This window comes from Martes martes (assembly GCF_963455335.1).
Source record: "Martes martes genome assembly, chromosome: 11".
NCBI lineage: Eukaryota > Metazoa > Chordata > Mammalia > Carnivora > Mustelidae > Martes > Martes martes.
In genome coordinates this window covers 106,549,666-106,572,650 of record NC_137899.1, presented here as the reverse complement: position 1 = coordinate 106,572,650, position 22,985 = coordinate 106,549,666, and positions in this window count along the sequence as shown.

Sequence of the window (22,985 nt, the reverse complement as noted above, 5' to 3'; positions counted from 1 at the left end):
CCCCAGGGAAATAAAAATGTATGTGCACATAACATTAACACGCGACTGTTCATGTCAGTTTTTTTCTGTCGGCCAAATCTGGAAACAACCAAAATGTCCTTTGAAGGTCAGTGGTCAACCCCACTGTGGTGTATCCTCCCCACGGATGGGATTCGGCAGTGCCCCGGGTACCCTCAACTGCAAAAGTCACTCCCAACAGGTCGCATACAGACTGGATAATGCCATTTCTATGGCAAAATGACAAAAGCCTAGAGACAGAGACTCTTGTGAGGGACTAAGGAGGAGAAGGTGGGGTGGGTGGGACCAAACGGGAGCCACAGGAGGGAGGTCTTTGTGGTGGTGGAACGGTTCTGGGGCTTGGTCAGTGGTGGTTACGTGTGATAAAATGAGACAGAACCACGAACACGCCCCCCGTCATGTCCGCATCTTGGTTTGAATGTTGTACCAGAGTCACGTAAGATACGACATGAAGGGAATTACATAAAGGGCATATTGGACATCTCTGCACCGTTTCACAACTTCCTGTGAATCTATATCTCAAAATAGAATTCTTTTTTTTTTTTCCGAAGATTTTATTTATTTGACAGAGCACAAGCAGGGGGAGTGGGAGAGAGAGAGGGACAAGCAGATTCCCTGCTGAGCGGGGAGCCCAATGTGGGGCTCGATCCCAGGACCCTGGGACCACAACCTGAGCCAAAGGCAGACGCTTCTCCAACTGAGCCACCCAAGAACCCCTGGCTTATTCTTTTAAATGTAGATATATTACACATACTTTCTGTGTGTACTATAATTTTAAGGGTAAATTTCTTTTAGAAACACTTCATGATCTGAGTTTGGGCTGCTGTAATAGAACACCCCAGACTATGTAGCTGACAAGTGACAGAAGGGTTCCTCATGGTTCTGGGGCTGGAAGTCCAAGATCAAGGCCAGCAAATGTGACGTCCGGTGATAATGGCTCCCTGGTTCACCGATGGCGCCCTCTCTGTCCTCACACAGCAGAAGGCTCAGGGGCCCCGGGATTAGGGCACTAATCCTAGTCATGAAGGCTCCACTCTCGTGATGTAATCACATCCGGAAGGCACCTCCTCTTGACCGGGTCACACTGGGGATGGGGATATCAACAAATGAATTTGGGGGGTGGGGACAGTCCATAGCATTAGTGAAATGGCAGCAATAAGATGCCTTAAACTTGGATACACACCGCTCTTCCATTATATTCCCGGGGACGTAAAGAACAAAATTAAATTACTTTGCAAGATGGAAGTCCAAGCGCCACAACTGACCGGGAGCGCCCGCCACCCACAGCAGAACACGTGGGACACTCTCCAGAGTGGGCTCGTGCTCCCCATCAACAATCCTCGATGGAAATCATTCCAAATATGTTCTCTGCCTGCCGCGGAATGAAATTAGAAGTCCTTGACCAATCCTTGATGGAAAATTTAGGGAGATCACAAAGGCGGAGCTTGAACAACACGTTCTAAATGGCCCGTGGCTCAGGGAAGAGATCGAAGGTGGAAGCAGAAAGCCTGTTGAGGTGAACGGAAGTCCAGGGAGCATGCCGAGACCACAGTGGGGTCAAGGGCATTCCCAGGTAGATGAGAGTCTAGGTTCACGGACATGGGGCTCCTCTGGGCCTGGAAATCATGCCAAGTGTTCTTGGTTCCTGCTGAGGGATTGACTGTGCGCTGTGTCTGCCCCGTGCAGGGGAATCTGGAGTCTCACCCGAGCCGGCTCTCCCGCTTCAGAAACCGGTCCTCGAGACACCACCGTCTGGTGTCTTGCACACATTACGAATCTCGGTGGGGCAGGCCCTGGCAGGAGGCCTGACTTGCGTCACCTTTCTCTCCTAGCCACATTTCTGAAACGCCTTCTCCCTTCCCCGAGAGCCGTGTCTGTGGCACCGATGCCCACGGAGGGTGAGCTCTGTCACGGCGGCTTGGGAACCGTGGTGAGTTTACACCCCAGTGGCCCCCCTGCCCTGCGCTTTGCAGCAGAAGTGCTTAGGCCTGTGGCCCATTGATTAGGGAAGCTTACTCTTACCCCATTGGACCCAGCTAATTCGGAGCTGCAGGTGCCACGCGGGTGGCCGTGGGATCCCCAGGTCCCTTCCCTGCACGCCTGCAAGCACAGTCTCTCCCCTACAGGCATGTTCCGTGCCTGTGCTGGGGTGGAGGCCCGGCTCTGGCAGCTGGCCCCCGCCCCCTACCCCAACCCTCCAGGTTGCGCCTTGGCTAAGACCCACAGTCCACACCGTCCCTGATGCTCTCACCTGCTGCGCGACCGGGACAGTCGGAGCCCACAGGGCACCTGCATGTGGGCCGACCCACCACCAGCTGCAGTCACCCAATAAGGTCAAAACTTTGTGTGGCCCCAGATGAACATCCTTTAGCTCTGCTGCCTCACCCGAGGGGGCCACAGAGCTGTGGGAGCTGCTCCTTCGCACGCCTTCAGCCGCGCCCACCCTCGGGGGTGCCATGCTGCTGGCTCCTGGGGTCAGCACTGGGCTCCAAGGCCTGCGGGCCAGGGCCACGTGCTTTGGGCATCACGTTGCTCCCCCAGCGGCCTGGCTCATGGTCCTGGTCATCGGACGTGACTCCGACCTTCAATGCAGGGACCAGGACGTCAGTGTACAGGAGGCCAGGATGTGGGACGAGAAGTCCCATAACTGTGTCCAGAGGGGTGTGAAGGAAAGCTCCCGATCTCATAACTAGGCTTCACACTGATCAGCATTTGCCTTTTTTTCTTTTTATTAGAAAGCTCTTTAAGATTATGGGCTATGAATTATTTATTTATTTTTGCTAAAAACGGAACTGCGTCCAGTACAGAATGGCCTAAGACCTCATCCTTTCAAGGCGCCTTGTATAGATGGCTGCGTTATTCTTCAACAAAACCTTCTTCCTGTTATCACTGACAGGTTAAACGATGTGTGCAATATTTATGCATGCTTTCCATTTTCAAAGGAAAATCGTTTAGCTTTTTTTTTTTTTGCTAAGGAGGGCGTATTTTAATTTTATTTTTTAATTTAAATTCACTTAATTAACATATAGTGTATTATTAGTTTCAGAGGCAGAGGTCAGTGACTCATCAGTTGCACATAACACCCAGTGCTCATTCCATCACATGCCCTCCTTAATGCCCATCCCCCAGTGGACCCATACCCCCAGCCCACTCCCCTCCAGCAACCCTGTTTTCCTATGATTAAGAGTCTCTTGTGGTTTGTATTCCTCTTTGATTTTTTCCTTGTTTCATTCTTTCTTCTCTTCCCTTCTTATCCTTTGTTTTGTTTCTTAAATTCCACATATGAGTGAAATCATCTAATAATTGTCTTTCTCTGATTGACTTGTTTCACTCAGCACACTACCCTCTCCTTCCAACCTTGTTGCTGCAGATGGCAAGATTTCTTTTTTTGGATGGCTGCATAGTATTCTATTGTATATATGGACCACATCTTCTTTATCCATTCATCTGCTGATGGACATCTGGGCTCTTTCCATAGTTTGGCTGTTGTGAACATTAATGCTATAAATATCGGGGTGCAGGTGCCCCCTCAGATCACTGCATGTGTATCTTTGGGGTAAATGTCAAGTAGTGCAATTGCTGGGTCCTAGGGTAACATGTTTTCTTGAGGCAAAGCATCGTTCAGAAGCAGCCTTGGGTCCGAGCCACGCCCACATAGGGGCCTAGCCACGCCCACTTGGGGTCCTAGCCACGCCCCCCTGGCCGTGTGACTTTGGATGAGTCAGATAACTTCCTCAACTTCACCTGCCAAGTGGGCAAAGGGCTCCCCCGCCAACCCTGGGTGAGGCGCAGGCCTTGGCGCAGACGGCTCCTGAGACGGGGGCCTTGCTGACGGGGACATGCTGAACAAACTTCATCTCTGCGGACCATTGTTAGTACTGAACATCGACATTCCGAGGGCACTTGGCCAAGAGTGCTTCGAGTTTAACAGTGAGCGAAAGCAAAAAAACCAAGCGTCGGTAAAACACTGTGAACGTCTTACTGATCCCCTTTTTATGCATTATCATCATCGTCACTTTAATCACTTAAAAAGGTTAGACCATTAAGAGTGTCAACAAGCAGGAGGCCAGACGGCAAGGGCTCCACTTGGCCTTGGCCGCGGTGAGCCACTGGGACAGCCAGCAGAGCCCCTCCTCCCTAGCCCGGCCAAAGCAGTCACCTTCCAAACGAGAAACACTTACACTCCTGTCCAAAGTCGCCTACAGTCTACTGAACGCTACAGCATATCAGCGCCGCAGCGGGAAATGAAAGCTACTATGTTTCGGGCATTCATTTTCTGACAGGAATTACAGTATATGCCGTATGGATTCTTTTACGTATCTGCTTCTCACCACAACCTTACGAGGTAAATACCATTACCCACGTCTCACAAATGCAGAAACCGTGGCTTGGATTCTCTAATGACAAGTCTGAGACCTGGTTTGCACGCGGCTGGGGTTCAAGTCCAGAGTTACTGTGTCACTCCAAAGCCCCGTGTTTTTGCCCCAAAATACATTGCTTTATAATCTACAGTCAGCCAGAGTTTAACGTCTAGTGACATAGACGAAGTTTGCCTCAAATATTTCCATAAACATTTTTTGTTTACTCTGGGGGGAAAATGCTGTAAAACAAGCCGATGTTGTAAAGACAATATTGTAAAGAGCACTTCACTTAAGTACTTTCCAATAGTTAAACATCAGGGCAGCGTACGCTGCCAAAGAATGAAGACATTTTATTTAAAATTACACTGGCGCAAGACCATCAAAGTATCCTTAACATTTTCATTAAATTGAGATACAGATATAGTTAGAGTAGTAAATCTCTTCTGATACAAGGTGTTCATTTAAGAGCCAAGGCTCTAAGCAGCAGTGAGCCTAAAGGAAAATCCAGAAAAATCCAGGCCTTGCCTAGAGCTCTCCAGGCCAGCCACACAGCAGTCAGTTGTCATTCAAACAAGACCTGAGCGGGTGACCCTCCAGCTATGACCTCCACAGTGTCCGTAGCAGCACGCAGGGAGCGTTTGCAAGGGATGGGGAGAACCAAGCTTGGCGTCTGGTCTATAGGCTTTATCAGTCGGGCATGGTGAGGCCAACAGATGGGGAGAAAACTGTCCGGTGAAAGGCAGTATGCTAGATCCCAAGAGAAGGGGCTGGCCGCACCGTGGAGGCTCCATGGGAAGCGTTAAGGCCAGTCAAAAGGTGTGGGGGCAGGTGGTGGTGAGATGGACAGGAGCTTTTTCTTTGGTTTCTGCAAGGTGAAGTGGGTGAGGTAGGGTAAGTAGGCTTAGGATTGGTTGGTTTGAGTGACTTAGGTGGGCTCTGGGGCAGAGGAGCTGCCCCCAGCTGTCCAGACCTTGCTCTGGGGTGGTTAGGGCCCACGGGCAGTGGCCCAGTGTGTGAGGGCCCACTAGAGCAGATGACAGGGTTATGGACTCCACAGGGCTTCTTTGCATTTGTAAGATGCTCTCCCAGGTAGACAGTGTTGACTGTCTCTAAGGAGGGGCGAACCCTGGGTGGGCAGGGCCCCTAGGGTCAGGGAGGCCCCAGACGTCAAAGCACCAGGACACAGAAGAGAAAAGGTATGGTGAATGCAGGCAAGGGAGGCCTCCAGCCAACACCCAGGAGAGGCTGGCGCCTCGGAAGCAGCCCCTCCAGCCCCAGCTGAGCCTTCGGATGAGGCCATAGACCCAGGACCATCTCGTCTGCAAGCTCCCAAGAGACCCCGAGGCAGACCCCCCAGGCAAAGCTATTCCCAAATTTCTGACCCACGGAAACTGAGACACGAGGTGTTTATTGTTTTAAGCTATTGGCTGTTGGGGTGATTCGTTAGGCAGCAACACAGCTCTGATACAAATCTGGATCTGTGCGGGGTTCATTGGCCAGGACTGTGGGTCTGCCACCAGGAGAAGAAGTCAGGCTAGATCCCGGCACTGCCGTTTCCGTACTCAGACCCTGATGCACAGGTTCTGCCGAGAAAATTCCAGAACCGAGTTCTAGTCAGTTCCAGATGTTTCCAGATGGAGGTGTTGGTGGGCTGGAGTACTGTGTGTGTCTGCCACTGGGTTTGACAAGCCAGGGACTGGGAAGGGGCTGTGGTGCCCACGGGACCCTCCCCACCAGGGACCCAGCGGGAGGCCTGCGCTGTGCCCGGCTTCGGCCCGCAGCCAGGCTGGATGCACAAGGACCCGTGCCTTTTCTGGTATGACAGTCATTTCCGTAACTGCCTCTAAATGACTGTTCCGCTCCATCCCTCCCAGCCAGTCCCTGCAGGTCGATGAAGGAGCGAGGCTGTCCAACCCACAAAGCCCCCCGAGATCTCCGCATCTGCAAAGACAACGTCCGAATGGGTTGGGTTCATTTTAACTTTTCAAAATCATGTGAAAAATCTGAAACAATCGGGAGAGTCCCAGTCCCAGGCAGCCGAACCGTGTGCCCCAGACGCCCCGACCGCTCACCTTTGCTGCTTGTGCTCCGGGCGCGCACCTGAGTTCCCTGCTGGAACATTCTAGAGTAAGCCGGCCTTCTCTTCCTGGTTCAGGATCCCGTTGAGGAGCAGATGTCACATTGAGCTGTGGCAAGTCTTTAACAAGATTTGATGGGAAAGGGCTGTTTTGACAAGAGGCATCAGAGAGCAGCCCATAGTGGACAGGGCCTTCCAGAATCACCTGTGGCCGCGGGGCTTGGGCCGGTCGCCTGACTTCCATCCCCTTGGTGTCCTGCTTGCTCATGAACCGAGCTATGGCCATGTTTTGACAGTTTTTCCCCTTAAAACCCTGTCTAGGTCTGGGGTCACCTGGGCAGCTGAGTGGGTTAAGCCTCTGCCTTCGGCTCAGGTCATGATCTCAAGGTCCTGGGCTCGAGCCTCGCATCAGGCTCTCTGCTTGGCAGGGAGCCTGCTTCCCCCTCTCTACCTACTTGTGATCTCTCTCTCTCTGTCAAATAAATTAATAAAATCTTAAAAAAAAACCCTGTCTAGGTCTAGAATTAAAGACTGAGCCTTAATGACTGTATAACCTGTGTCCTCTTCGGTGTCCCACGCAGTGGGGAAGGGAGCTCAGGGTGGTGTGAACAAGCCCTCCCCTGGCTTCTCTGCTCCTGGCCTCACGGAGGCCAGAGAACCACAGAACCTTGGGGGAGAAAAATGTCCGGGAAGCCTTCAACCCTGGCATCTCCTGGTTCTGGGGACCTTGCCCAGAAACGGACCCGCCGTGGGGTCCATCTGCCGTGTCCTCCCTCCTGCTCCCTCGGACCCTGGGGGGCCGCCAGCAGGTCACCCCGCGCGCATCTGTCGTCCTCCTCCGTCGGCTCCTCCAGCCTGGTTTTAAGCCTGTCCCGCCGCGCGGGGTGCTGCCCGCCACCGAGCCCCAGGACGGTGGGTTCTCGCTCCCTCTCCTCAGTGGTCCCCTCTTTCAGGTGCCCAGAGCCCCACCCAGTGCTGCACACCCTGAAGATTCTCAATCTCAGGGCCTTACCCAACGGAGCAAACACACCCCAAAGGGCAGGCAACAGACCGACCAGAGTCTCCTTCAAAAGGAGGGACTCTATCAGACATGTTCCCTGCCACCCAAATCTAATATAAAAGCAAGAAAATCCTTAGTAACAAACTATTGAATGTCACAGCACAACATCTGCAAAATTTGAGGGAACCTTTGTATCTTTGTGTTTCGAACAGGCTGATGCAAACGTGGCAGACCGCTTTCTGAAAAAGGCCACAGAAATCTTTCCAGTCCCTCCTTCAGGACTTTGCCTCACCCTCTCCCGTCAAGCACAAGCACCTGTTTGTGTACTCATGAATCTTTTAATAGTGGTAAAACTACCCACAACATAAAACTTACCATTTGATTGATTGATCGATCGATTGATTTTTTTATTTAAAATATTTGTCTGGGGCGCCTGGGTGGCTCAGCTGGGTTAACCCTCTGCCTTCAGCTCAGGTCATGATCCTGGGGTCCTGGGATCGAGCCCCGTGTCAGGCTCTCTTCTCAGCAGGGAGCCTACTTCCCTCTCTGTCTCTGCCTGCCTCTCTGCCTACTTGTGATCTCTGTCTGTCAATGAATAAAGAAAGAAATGTTTTAAAAAAATTATTTATCTGTTTAAGGAACCTCTACACCCAATGTGGGCTTGAACTTACCACCCAGAGATCCAGAGCTGCCCGCCCTTTTGATGGAGCCCACCAGTCCCCCACTTTAACCATTTTCAAGGCACAGTTCTGCTTCATTAAGTACATCCACACTGTTGCACAACCATCACCGCTATGCATTGCCGGAACCTCCCACCCTCCTAAACAAAAACTACGTCCCCGGGAAGCACTAACTCCCACCCCAGCTGCGCCCCCACTCGCTGTCTTACGGCTCTTGGGACCTCACGGGAGTGGGACGGTGCCGTGCTTGTCCTTTGTAACCGTTCTACCTCACTCTGCCCACGCCGTCAAGCTTCACCCATGCCGCCGCACTGTCAGAATGTCCTTCTTTCCGAGGTTGGTCATTTCCCAGTGCACGGACATGTCCGCCGGGGTGTATCCCTCTTCCACTGGCGGACACTGGACCGTGTCCAGTTGTAGCTGTTGCGACTGTTCTACCTTCTGACCACCGTGAATAATGCGGGGATGACCACTGGTACCCAGTGTGTTTGAGTCTCTACTTTCAGTTCCGTTGGGCACATACCCAGGAGCGGAATAAAACGGAACTTCCAAGGCGACATCTCCTCTGTGTGGTGCCAACATCACGGCCACAGGGAGGGAACCTGAAGTCTAGCGCTCGAGGACAAAGGCTGATTTCGTTGCTTTGCCCCCGTGACAGCTTCTCAGAGAACCATCACAAGACAGCCAGCTCAGGGGAGGGAGAAACTGGCTTCACAAGCTTGGCCGTTTCCCTCCTGAAATTGGAAATGGTGCCTGGATTCACCATCTATTTAAGAGCAAACGCCCTGGGACTTTGTCATTGAAAAAACTATAGAATTGGTGTGTCATACAAAGTTAAATTTAAAAATCTCCAATAACAACCCGATCGTATCCCGGAATCTAGGTTTTACAGTCATTCCTACACAAAAACAGGGTATAAGAATAAATGAGTGCAGACCGTGAAGGTACGTCCACGCGCGCCATGTCGCGCTGGAAAGCGAGCCTTCGTGACCCACCTGTGGCTCGCCTTCCTGATTAAATTTGGTAAGTAGCTTTATGATTATATTTTTCCTGAGGAAATGTGATTACTTTAAAATATTTAATGTATTTTTGAGGTGCAAAGATTGACACACAGATATTAAATAGATCAATATTAACTTGCACAAAGATTGATAGCCATGGACCCTGTCCAACCCTCTCATTTTACAGATTAAAAAATTTGAACTCAGAGAAGTCAAGAAAATTACCCAAGTGGATGTAATTTCCAATTCTCATTCTTTACATTAATATCACGACACCTTGTTTATTATCCTAAAATTATCTCAATCATGTTTCAAAGAGAGCCTTTTCCCTTACGTTTCAGGACTGGGAGAACATTTCGTGGAGCACATCCAGAACTGGGCCAAGCGTCGCCTGTCGCCCTCCCTCTGGAGTCCTTGTCCTCTTTACAGGACCTCCCGCTGTGGCCCGGGAACCCCTTTCCTTCAGGCGGGACCCCTGTCCGGTACTTGGGTCCCCTGCAGCCCCGGCCTTAGCGGCTAATCTGGAAATGAGTAGCAATGGATTTCTTCATCCGCCAGGGGAACACCATGGAAATTTTTAAAGCTTTTTACCAGAGAAAATTCTAAACATACGTGAAAGTAGAGAGCCAAAGATCCTAAACCCTCACGAACGATCAGTCAGTTTCAACAGTTTCCAGCTCATAACTGGCCGGGCTTCCTCGGTGGACACGGGTCCTCTTCCCAGCCCCGATCATTTCGAGGATAATCCCCCAAACCGCATCGTTTCTTCCGTATATATTTCAGGATGTATGGTTAAAAGACAAGGACTGCTCTTTTTCTAAACCCAAAGAAATGAAAAATAATTATTTAATGCAGCAGATATCTGGGTAGTGTTTGGATTCCCTGAGTGTCTCATCATTTTTTACTTTTCTCGAGTCAGGATTCAAATGATGTTCATAGGTCGCAATTCGTTGCTATGTCTCCAAAATTTATTTTAATTTCTAGATTCCCCCTCTATTTCTTTCTTTTTCAACAACTCGTCCCCGAAGACACCAAGTCCTTGGTGCCTGTTAGACAAGATGCACCCCTGTGGTGGGGAGGAAGCCAGTGAGATCTGGGGGCCTGGGTAGCTTCTGGTGCCATGGTTGGAGGACTGCTTCCGGGGGCAGGGGGTCCTGTGGGGCAGGAGGCCAGTCACACTGGTTGCCCTGTTGTCTCATTAGCCATCACCAACCGTCCATGCCCGATCCCGGGCTCCACGAGATGTGCCAGACAGAGAGACGCCAGCTCCTGGATTCCAATCCATTCCCTCTTTCTTCACTAGTGACAAACTCCTATTAAGAAAAATTTCCGGGTGGCTCAATGGGTTAAGCGTCTGCCTTTGGCTCAGGTCATGATCCCAGGGTCCTGGGATCGAGCCCCGCATCGGGCTCTCTGCTCAGCAGGAAGCCTGCTTCCCCCTCTCTTTGCCTGCTTCTCTGCCTACTTGTGATCTCTCTCTGTCAAATAAATAAAAATAAAATCTTTAAAAAAAATAAATAATAAAGAAAAAGAAAAATTTCCTCCCATCGATATTTCATAATCTGATACAATAAAAAAGGAAAAAGAGGGATAAATGCTTGATTGGCTCTTTACCTTTACCTACCGTCTTTGATAATAATGCATTGTCTCCTGAGCATTCTCCAAAGGACCATCTGTGTTATAAAGAATTCAGCGAGCCTTGGTCCCTGTCCCTTGGAGGTGTGCTCTGAACCCTCGAGGTTCCACGTGAGGGGCAAGTTCATGCGGACCACACCTGATAGTTTATACTAATGTGGTTTGGGGGAGGGGCAGGCCTCAGGGAGGACCCACCACTTCCTCAGGGGTGGGGGAGCTGGAGATTAAAGAATTGGCGATAGTCTCTGAGTATAGTCATACTTGGGTGCTGGGAGGAGGGTCACGCATCTCTAAGAACAAGGAAACAGCCTTTGGGACGTGCCCCGACCTCGCCCTGTGTCTTGTCCTTTAGCTGGTTCTGATTTGTATCCTTTAATCATAAAACTATGATCATAAGTACAGCTCTTTCCGGAGTTCCGTGAGTCTTTCTAGACTTTCTAATTTAGTCTAAATTATCGAACCTGAGGGTGGTCCAGATTTTGTAGCCAGCTGGTCAGAAGTGAGGGTAGCCCCAGGGACCCCAAACTTCCAACTGGTGTCTGAACCCAAAGCAGTCTCATGGAGGGCGGTGCCCTTCACCTCGAGTTTGACCACCTGGGTAACGGCAAAGGTTTTTCAAAGTGTCAGTGAAAACAGAGTTGATGTGCTTAACCCATTGTAATCACTGTTCTTCTAGACACTCAGACTGCCCAGGTCCCGCGCCCGTCCGGCACGACTCCCGCGATCTGTGACGGCTAGCTAGCTTGCTTGCTTTCTTTTAAGATCGTATTTATTTACTTGAGAGAGACAGAGAGAGAGCGCACAAGTGGGGAGGAGGATGAGGGAGACGCGGGCCCCCCGCCGAGCAGGGAGCCTGAAGTGGGACTTGATTCCAGGACCCTGAGCTCGCGACCTGAACCGAGGTCAGGCGCTTTACCGACTGAGCCCCCCAGGCTCCCCTCTATTTAACCTTTAAAAAAAAAAGAAGGAACTCCTGCCATTTGTGACGACATGGACGAACCGGAAGGACGTGATCCTCAGAGAAGTAAGGCAGGCACAGAAGGATAAACGCCACCCGACGCCCCTTCTATGAGGAATCCAAACTAGCCACACCCGTGGAAGGACAGAACCATGTTACAACCGGTCCTTTAGACATGGCTGAAGATGCTTCTAAAATGTGATTATCGACTGCAGCGGGCGTGTTTGTTGTCGTTGTTGACATTTCTTTGGGAAGCTGTGAAATGTTACACCTCGTGCTTACGTCGACAATGTCTTCGGTCTCTTTACAGAAGCACTGACTTCAGTAAAGTCTGTTTACACCAAACAAAACCAACCAAAGAGATGAAACATCTCATAGAAGGAGAGAGTGGAATGGTGGTTGCCAAGGTCTGGAGGAAGGGGGCTTGGGAAGTAACTGATGCAAAGTTCCAGTCCCACGATGTGGAGTTCTTACAGAGCTAGCACACAGTGTAATGCCTACAGCAAAAAATTCTCTACTCCACACTCAAAAATTCACTAACAGAGTCCAATAAAACGATGATAATTATTATTATAAGGGGTGAGAGAAAGCTTTTGAAATGATGGATAGTTTTATGGCATAGATTGTGGTGATGGTTTCGTGGGTGTATGCTCGTCTCCAGACTCATCACGTTACATGCGTTAAAATGCACAGCTTTTTGTATGCATAAAAAGTTTTAATACGGTCTCTGCTTACCCTACTGTCAATTCTCAGGGGTGGCAACTTCCAATTCTCTTAGCTGTTTATTCTGGTTATTTCCCTCCTTACTTGTATGTAATACGCATTAACAGCCAACCCTCGATCTGCCAGTCTTCAACAGTTGGGTTCTTTAGAAGACGTGGTTTGAGACAAGGACTGTAGCCCCTTGCCCTCCTCCATCTCCCCAGGACAGATTTATCACAATTTAAAAAAATATTTTACTTATTTATTTGAGAGAGAGCATGGCGTGCACGTGAGTGAGGGGCGGAGCTAACGGGGAGGGAGAAACAGACTCTCCACGGAGCTGGGGAGCTGACACGGGGCTCCAACCCAGGACCCTGGGATCATGACCTGAGCCAAAGGCAGACACTTACCCGACTGAGCCCCCCAGGGACCCCGCTCCCAATAGGTCTCATTTTACGGTGCATCTGCACTTAGCGCTTTCGTCACTATGACTGTGTAAATACTTTCCTCTGCTGACCCATGTTCTAGGCCGGCGCTGTCCGAAAGAACTTCCTGAGATGATGGAAATGTTCCTTGTCTGAACCATCTAATTCAGAAGGCACTAGATGTATGTGGCTATGAGCTTTCGTGGCCAATGTAGCCACGGAACTGAACGGTATTTAATTAATTAAAATTTAAATAGTCACATGTGTCTCATGGCTATCATACTGGACAGCGCAATAAATCTATACTCTGTTGGCATTTCCTTTCTCATGTGATCTTTTCCCAGAAGTTAATATCTGTCTAATTTCTGCGGCACCTGGCTGGCTTAGTTGGTAGAACATTTGACTCTTGATCTCAGAGTCATGGGTTCAAGCCCCATGTTGGATGTAGAGCTGACTTTAAAAAATAATAACTGTGTGATTTTTTGAAAGATGTTATTTATTTATTTTATTAGAGAGAGAGAGTGTGTGTGAGTAGGGTGAAGGGCAGAGGGAGAAGGAGAGAGAATCTTAAGCAGACTCTGCACAGAGCTCAGAGCCCCAGGCAGGGCTCGATCCCTTGACCCTGAGATCGTGACCTGAGCCGAAACCAGGAGTCAGATGCTTAACCGACGAGCTACCCAGGCACCCCCATAACTAATTTGTAATGTACTTCTTTTTCTTTCACATTTCCAGTTTTTCACCTCTAATAGCCCTATAAAATGTCTCCCAGTGTTTCCAGTGCTCTTTGTGTACAATCACACCTGTCAGCCACCCATGTCATTCACACCTGTTGGTCACACCTGTCAGCCACCCCCGTCACTCACACCTGTCAACCACACCTATTAGTCACACCTGTCAGCCACCCTGTCACTCACACCTGTTAGTCACACCTACTAGACACTGTGGCTCACACCTGTCAGTCACCCCGTCTCTGGGACGACACAGCTGTTTCTCTGGAAATGCGATCTCCCGCGGCCGGGTTCATCCTTTGGGTGGATACGTGTGCCAGTAGCTTGGAAGGGCAGAATACAAGAGAGGTCGACTTTGTGGGATCTTCAATGTCTCTGAATGTCTTTCTGTCCTCACACGTAAATAACGATTTGGTTGGGTGTAGAGCACTAGACTCATTGTCTCCTCATTTACCTCGATGATTCTGAGGATTCGATGAGGCTCCGACTTCCAATCCTTTGTACAATTTTGTTCCTCCTCCAACTCCGAGAATGTTCAGGATCTTCATCCCTAATATTCTGAAACTTTACACCGTGTGGGTCTTTTGACATTCAATATTTCTGGGGTAGCAAATGGGCACATCAACTTCTTGAGTCTCCTCATGTTTCCGTTTGGTTAAGCGTCTCCGAGCTTCCCCTGCGCCCAGCCCTTGTCTCCATGCAGGGCCTAGAATGACAGGAAAAACTCCAACCAGGTGCTGGCTCTCGGGAGCAAACCAGGCTGGGGACAGCCTGACCAAGGCTCCGAGGAAAGAAAGAGCAGATACTGCGATGCTAACGGGGGCGGCGGGGGGTGGTGGTGGCAACGGCTTACAAAAGGTCAGGAAAGCCTTTTTGAGGAGGGGCGTGAGTGACACCTGACTGTTGGCAGGAATTAGCCAGGAGGGGGTTTGGAAGAAGAGGCCTGGGACCCAGGGACTAGCTCAGGTCATGTGTGGCCTGTTGCGACCCAAAGGAGTGTAGCGGGGCCAGAGCCCAGCCTGAGGAGAATGTTCTGGAAGATGGCAGGGGCAGCCCTGGAGGGTCGTGACTAAGAGGGTCAACTGCATTCTGCCTCCAAAAAGAGGGCCCCGGGGGACCCCCTCTGACCCCAACAGGAGGATGTGAAGTAACATAGGGACAAGTTTTGGTTTACAACCGGTGAAGACCCTTACCTTTCTCCTACCAGGTTAGAGGAAGGTTTTTTTGTTTTTAAAGCTTCTATTTTTCAGTAATCTCTACACCCCACGTGAAGCTCAAACTCACAACCCAGAGCCCAAGAGTTGCACACGGCACCCACTGATCAGTCAGCCCAAGAGTTGCACACGGTACCGACTGAGCCAGCCAGGCTCCTCCGAGCGAGTTTTAAAATTATGGGTTGAAAAAGGCAAGGAATTTTGGAATATCATTCAGCCTTAAAAAGGAAGGAAATCCTGGGGCTCCTGGGTGGCTCAGTCAGTTGAGCACCCGACTCTTGGTTTCGGCTCGGGTCTTGATCCGAGGGCTGTGAGTTCAAGACTCACGTTGGGCTCCACGCTGGGCATGGAACCTACTTAAGAAAGTAAGTAAGTAGTCAAGGAATTTGGAGGGAGTTTTGAGAGTAATACACCAGAGGGGCTCCCAGAGAAGTGAGGCGAGGTCCCCTTCTCCTACATCCCATTTCAGAGTTTGTTTGCTTCCCGACGGTCAGCAAAGACGCCCCTTCCTACCCCTCCTTTCCTAGGCCTGGCTCAGAATTCTCCCTCAGGATCAGTGAGGGGCGCACTGCCAGGTTCCCACCACTGACTCTCCCTGGGGATACCGCTGGGGGGACACCCCCCATGACTCCTTCTCCTCCATCTTTCTCCCCTCGCTGTCATCTGCTCTAGCCCAGGGTTGGCCAAGGGCAAGGCTGACGGCATTCTGAGCTGAAGAGCTTGTCCGTCCTTAACCTTTTTATTTTTTTAAAAGATTTTATTTACTTATTTGACAGAGAGGAAGAAAGAGCACAAGCAGGGGGAGGAGCTGAGGGAGAGGGAGAAGCGGGCTCCCCGCTGATCTGAGAGCCCAATGTGGGGCTCGATCCCAGGACCCCGGGATCATGACTTGAGCCGAAGGCCAATGCCCAACTGACTGAGCCACCCAGGTGTCCCTGTCCTTAAACCTTTTAGACTACTGTCAGGGAGGGAAGGAGCATGTCACAGAGAGAAGGGGGACACAAGGAAGCCTCAGGCCAGCCGCTTTCAAGAGGTCCTTGGAAATCCTGATCAGCGAGTGCGTGGTGCAGGGGAGGGGCCCAGCCACAAACACGCAGCAAAAACAGCCAAGCGGGCCGGCGTCGAGCAGAGGCGAATCCGCACAGCGACGGGAGTCAGCAACAGCATGAAAAGGCTGCCTACGGGGCAGGAGAAAATATTTGCAAATCGAATATCTGATAAGGGTCAGTATCCCAAATACATCCGGAGGACACACCACTCGGGAGCAAGACACAGACGACCCCGGCACAGAGCGGACAAGGGACCTGAACGGACACTGATGGGAGGGTGATGCACCAGCGGCGGGCACTCAGGCGGCGCTCAGGGTCACTCGTCCACAGGGAGAAGCACACCGAAGCCACGAAGGACGTTGTCTCACCCCTGGTACGATGGCAGTCCCCAAAATGACGAGAGATGGGGAATGCAGCGAGCGGGTGGGGAAGGGGGCCCCGGAGCGCGGGTGGTGAGCATGGAAGTGGGCACAGCCGCCGTGGAAACCAGCGCCGCTTCCTCGGAGAATTAAATCTAGAACCACCCCATGATGCAGTCATTCCACATTGGGGTATAGATCGTGTCCAGAGGATCTGAAATCAGAATTTCGAAGAGTGACCTGCTCCCCATGTTCACTCAACATTAGTCTGAGCAGCCGAGATGGGGGACAAAACAAGTGTCCTTCCGAGGAGGAATGGGGAGGAGGGATGGGCCCCCCCCATACACCCAACAGGAGGTCATTTAGCCTTCAAAAGGGGGAACCCTGCCGTCTGGGACAGGTACCACAGGACCTCACTTGTGGGCGGAGCTTAACGGAGGGACAGCTCCACGCGGGGCTGGAGCGGGTCTGCGGGGGGCCGGGCTGCGGGCGGGATGGGGAGGTGTGCAGCTCTGCGGGATGGGCGCGCAGCCCAGGCCTGCTATGCAGCACGATGCCTTCAGCCGACATCCTATGCCTGAAAGCTTCAAAGTGGGTGGCTCTTAGCTTAAAACTCCTACGGGGGCGCCTGGAGGCTCAGCGGGTGAAGCGTCTGCCTTGGGCTCAGGTCATGATCTCAGGGTCCTGGGATCGAGCCCCGCATCGGGCTTCCTGCTCAGGGGGAGCCTGCTTATCCCTCTCCCTCCCTCTCTCTCTGCGTCTCTCAAATAAAGAAATAAAAACCATAAAAAAAAATTAAAGCTTCTACCTCCCCAGACACACATGGTAATTACAAGAGGTGGTGAATCTGTAATTGACTTGAGTACCGGCTCTTTTCCACAACGGAGACATAGATCAAAACCCCTGCGACAGGCCTGGGACACACAGACCGGCACTTTCCACCTCGTGAAACATTCGTAGGCTCCCTGAGATTCAGCCAGCCAACGCGGATGGCTCGCCTACTGTGGACGAGATGCTGGGAGAAGTGCTGGGGGACAGGAACACAGAGACGCTGCAGAACAGAAGGGGCATTTACGGGGTTAGTATTTCCTTCTAAGATTTTAAAAGAAATGAGGTTTGAAGGAAGAGGGTTCTGGAACTTCTAATGCTCTGTTGTTGGAAAGGCCCGAGGCTTCTTGAGCCACAGGGTAAAGTCAGTGACCCTAAAAAGAAATTCATTTTCAGAAATTATTTTTAAAAGCCATGAGCTTTAAATAAAAAAATCTTTAAAAAAAAAAAAAAGGCGGGGGGGGGGCACCTGGGTGGCTCAGTGGGTTAAGCCTCTGCCTTCGGCTCAGGTCATGATCCCAGGGTGGTGGGATCGAGCCCCACGTCGGGCTCTCTGCTCAGTGGGGAGCCTGCTTCCCCCTCTCTCTGCCTGCCTCTCTGCCTACTGGTGATCTGTCAAATAAATAAATAAAAAAATAATCTTAAAAAAAAAAAAAAAAAAAGCCATGAGCTTTTCCAAGAGCCCCAACGCATAAATCACACCTTTCACAAAAACCTATAAAATACACTCAGCCTGTGAGATGAAATGAAATCGAGACAAACCTAATCTCCAGTTACTAGTTCTTTTCTCGGGGCTGGACAGAAGGCCCCTGTCGGGATTCTCTGTTTCCAGACCAGCGATTCATAAACCAAAATAACAACCTCACAAATAAAAACCTAGTTTTTTTGCTCTAGAAATTGCCATCCCTGACACATGTCAACACGTCCCGGCTCCCTGGGACATTTCTTCTCACTGCGAAAGCAACTTTCATCTCTGTTCCCATTCACGTGCTGCCAGGACTTGCTCAGACCCGCCTTACAACAATTTGAACAGTATTTTGTGATGAAGGGGCACGTATTTGAGATTTCGTCGGGTTCTCTTGGCCGAGCACAGCGCAGCCCGGTCTGGAGCAGGCGCTGTTCTGTCCGCAGCGAGCGGGGCCTTGCGGCCAGTCGCTCGGCACGTGCTGACGGTCGCCCTGGGCACCAGCCATCCAACCGTTCTACCTGACACGGCTCTCCGCCCGAGTTGGTGAAATCCCAGGACCTACCTCCCCGAGGAATTAAGAGTCTTCGAGCAATAAGCTTGAAAAAAGGCTCAAGATTGAGATAATTTTTTTTTAAAGATTTTACTTATTTATTTGACAGACAGAGATCACAAGTAGGCAGAGAGGCGGGCAGAGAGACAGAGAGGAGGAAGCAGAGAGCCCGAAGCAGGGCTCGATCCCAGGACCCTGAGATCATGACCTGAGCTGAAGGCAGAGGCTTAATCCACTGAGCCACCCAGGCGCCCCAAGATTGAGAAAATTTTTAACTCTTTTTGATTTAAAAGCTCGTAGGAACAGCGCGTGACGTGGTCTGAAAGTACAGAATGTCAAAATCCAAAAGCAAAGCATGTCCCATCCGTGTTGCCAAAATGTATCAATTATTTTGAGTAAGTGATCAGGTTATTACCTATTAGGCAACCTCGGACCAGCCTTTTGTCATTTCAGAGTTTTAGGGTAACAACTGAATACACCAGCGCCGGTTAGGGGCTTCCCGGGAGCTCTGGGGTGTGACCAGGTAGGGGAAGAGACCCCGGCAAGAGGCGACGGGTTGGGGGGTCGACTTCCAAGTCCTCACCCCTCAAACAGGAGTGGTGACTGCAGGTGCGTGGGCCCAGCTGAGCAGCGAGGTCACCCCTCCCGGGGATGCTGGCCAAGGCTTCCGGAATCTGTTAAGCTTTGCTCTTACGGAGCAAACTTGAGTTTCCAGTTGCAGGAGATGGAAACGCCAGCGGCTGTCACAAACGACCACAAATCTGGCCGCTTGAAACCACAAAGAAGGGTCTGGCTACGGTTCTGAGGCCACGCTCCCCCCTGGGCTAAAGGAAGCCATCAGCAGGGCCGGCTCCTCCCGGAGGGTTGGGGGGAACCTTGCCGCTCCTGCCTCCCTGGCCTCTGGAGGCTGCCACGTTCCCCGGCCCACGGCCTCCTGCCCAGCAGGCCACTTCTGCTTGTCCTCATGTCTCCTCCTCTGACCCTGACCTCCTGCTTCCCTCTTAGAAGGACCCTTACCAGCAGCCACCCAGACGTTTCAGGGACTCTCCCCGCGTCAACATCCTCAACACGACCACACCCGCGCGGGTCTGCCTGGCCCGGTAGGGTGGGATGCTCACAGGTTCCGGGACTCCGCCGTGGCCCTCTCTGGGGGCACTCCTCTGTCCACTAGAAGGGTATTTTTTATTTAAAATACGTGGGAGACCTTCGTATGGAAAAAGGAGAAAGGTTTTTGAGGGGATCCAGGGAGAGAATTCAGGATTTTCAGGGCCAAACCGGAGGGATGTCAGCTGCGCTCGGTGAGGAGAGCATGTTCTGAGCACCTGCTGTGTGCTCTGACGGAGGGATGCCCCGTCCTGAAGAGGCTTCCTCTCTCCTTCATGGAAACACATCGCGTCCAGGCTACAGGTGGCGGGCGCCTGGCCAGCCTGACGGGACAGCCCTGGCAGGACTACACTGGGGGTGCTGGGAACGAGGGGGCAGCCAAGAAGGGGCAGCGGGGGCCCAAAGGGGCGACATGGCCCTCAGAGTCTTGTCATCCACCCGCTGCAGGATGGCGGCGTCCCCCCTCCCCCTCCGTCTCTACAGCAGGAGCCCCCAGCTGCTCGGCAGGGTCAGGGGTCCCCGTACGCTGCCTCTGCCCACGGCTGTCCCACACGTGTCCAAACTCCGCTCCATGCATTTCGGCTTCCAACGAGCCTCTCCCTTTTCCAGAACTTTCCTGACAGCACCCTCACAGCACCCCAGCTGGGAGCCGAGGGCTCTGCTAGGCTCTTCCCGCATCTTCCCCGCTGCCCCGCCCCACCCTGGCCCTGGCCCGCCGCAGCCCTGCCCTGCCCTGCCCCACCCGGCCTGCGGCCTCTGCGGCAAATGCCGGCATGTCCCCGAGCGCAGGTGTGACCCCTGGCTCCCCGCCCGGGGAGGGGCCCCTGGGTGCAGACCTAGCCCCCCCGGGGGCCGTCTGTCTCCCTGCCCGCACCCTCCACCCCCCGACGAACCCACCTCGGCGGGTTGGAAGCCGATTCCTCAGGCTCTCCCCGCAGCCTCTCCTGGGCCAGAGTCAAAACGGACGCATCGAAATGGCTGCCACCCGGAAGACTCAGAAAAAAACGCCAAGCACCATTAAAAATCTTTTATTTTAAAATAAATTGTCGCCGTGCAGGCAAGAGGAAGCCATGCTTCTTTCCGCGTGAGCTCGGGAGCCGCCGAACACCTGCCCGTGCGTCTTCCTCCAATCGTTTCTGGTCCAGGTTCTAGAGACATATTTCATGATCGGTTTCTAAACTGTCTGGAACAAAATGATCTAGTGACCCTTTATCAGTGCGATTTTGGGCACCCTCTCGCACCCTCCCGATGTGAAATAAATCAAGGCCCTTAATTAACAAAGACCGTGTAGTTGCCAAGGCCGTGAGTTGGTTTGTGCACTAGCTGCGGGATCACCAAAGTACAGTAGTTACAATTAATGGATTTAATTTTAAATGCAAGGGCCTCTATATCAAAGTGCTAAAGAAGTCCATTCTGGCATTCTCATTACTCTTTAATTATAATTGATGTACCTGGGAAAGATGTCGGCGGCATCTGCTTTACGCAGGTGTCGGCCCCCCCTCAGAGCTCCCCGTTCTTGTAGTGATCGTCAGTGGTAGGCAACACGGTTTTGATGAAATCCAAATTTATTAGGGTTATTAAAAGTCATTAATTATTTGGCACCCTCTAGATTTCATTTGCTTCATCCTTAATGAAAATTGACAGCTTTATATTTTTAGGTGTGAGAGTGGGATTCGGTTTGGAGCGCTTCCTGTCCTGTCCTGTGCCCGGCCTCCCCCATCTTTCCCCCATTGCTACCTGACCTTTGCTCCCTCTCCCCCTGGATCACCCGGGATTGATTTGTAGCCCTTTCTCTTTCAAACAAATGGGTGATTTGTCTTCTCCTATGGTCCTTTTCACAGGCCCTATGGAAACCCCCAACCAAATCCAAGGACAATGGTGTCAGTGCAGAAGGGGGCTCTGAGGGCGTGATCCAACCACCGCGCCAGGACCTTAGAGCCCTGTCTGTGCCAAAAAAGGAACACAGCCTTTCCAGCTGACATGTGCCCCTCCCTCTCGGGTAATGGGTCTGGGTGCTAAGCAGCCGAGGGGGCAGGGAAAGCACAAAGCCATGTGTGGGGTCACTTCCACCCACCAAAGTTGGGCAAGCCATCTGTCCTCTGCTCCCAGGGCGAGTTGGCAAATGAGGGTGTAAATATTGTCAGGGTACCCTGTCGGTAAGAGCCCGTCACCCCATCCATGTGCCCCATCCTGGGAGACCGAGCTTGCAAGCTGTGGCTCTGTACTGATGTCTCCTAGTTCTCCCCCCAAACCAGCCTGGTGGTTCTGGTGGGGAGACATGACCTCCAGGCTGGGGGCTCCCCAGGAGGATGAGGCTGTCATAGGCAGATGTTGCCTTTCACAAGGTAAGTGGGGGCCCCATTTTTCATGGGGGCCAATTTCCTCCCTTCACAATACACTCCCTACACCCTCTATACTGCTGTTTGGAAGGAGGACTTGTGACACAAGACATCCACACCGACAGCGGGCCCTTCAAGAACTGGGCATTTTCCACCATCAGCAGAAGTTGATTTAGGGGTGGGGGAGGGGGCTGAGCCAGGACAAAGTCTTGGCGAAGCTCTGTATTCACTCCCTTAGAAACTGTAGAGACACCTGCTTAAAAGGGCAAATTTAGTCAACACAATTTCCTGGCGTTAGTATGTACACATACCCCGAAGAACGGGAAAATACTTTCCAAGAAAACAGATTTTCCCTCTGACTGTCTATGTAGGAAAAAAGCGAAAGGAATGAAAGGAACGATTTGTATCATTTAGGCAGAAAATACTGTGGCCCAGAGAAGAAAGTCTGAGTCTGCGTCCTCACAGCTGGCCACACCGACAGAGCCAAGGGGCCAGCAGGATCCCCGTGATCTCTCGCCACCCTCTCCTCTCCATGTCCCCATCAACACATCCTCCAGGAGCCCTACCAGCCTGGATTAGAGGGACAGCCCTGGAATTAAGGGAGTCATCTCTCTAAGTTCTAACTTAAAATACATAATACTTGGGGCTCCTGGGTAGCTCAGTCGGTTAAGCATCTGCCTGGAGCTCAGGTCATGATCTCAGGGTCCTGGGATCGAGCCCCACATCAATCCCCACATCGGGCTCTCTGCTCAGCGGGGAGCCTGCTTCTCCTGCAATTCCCACTCTCTCATGCTTACTCTCTCAAATAAAAAATCAAATCTTTTCAAAAAAACACAGTACTTGGAACTGGGGTTACAAGGTCAGACAGGGTAGCAGGAGCTCTCAACCTCGGCCGTAGGGACATTTGTGCTAAGCTCTAGGTCTCTGATACAAATTATGAAAATCCAGAATACTTTCCTTCTAAGTGACTACTGCCTTCTGTGCTCCAATCAAACAGGTTCCATTTTATTTTTAAAAAGTTCGGATCTATAGAAAACTAAACACACAGTACAAAACATATTCTCCCCCTCGGTTCACCAGATGTTAACATTCTGTCACCTGGACTTCCCCTCCCTGTGCAGGTGTGCATGTGCGGGGGTGTCTGTCTCTGTGCACGTGTGTGTGTGTGTACATGTAGATGCGGGTGTACTGTTCACGGGGGGGTGTGCCCACATTTTTTTGCTAAGCCATCTGCAAGTACACTGCGAACAGCGCGTCAGCAGCATCGCC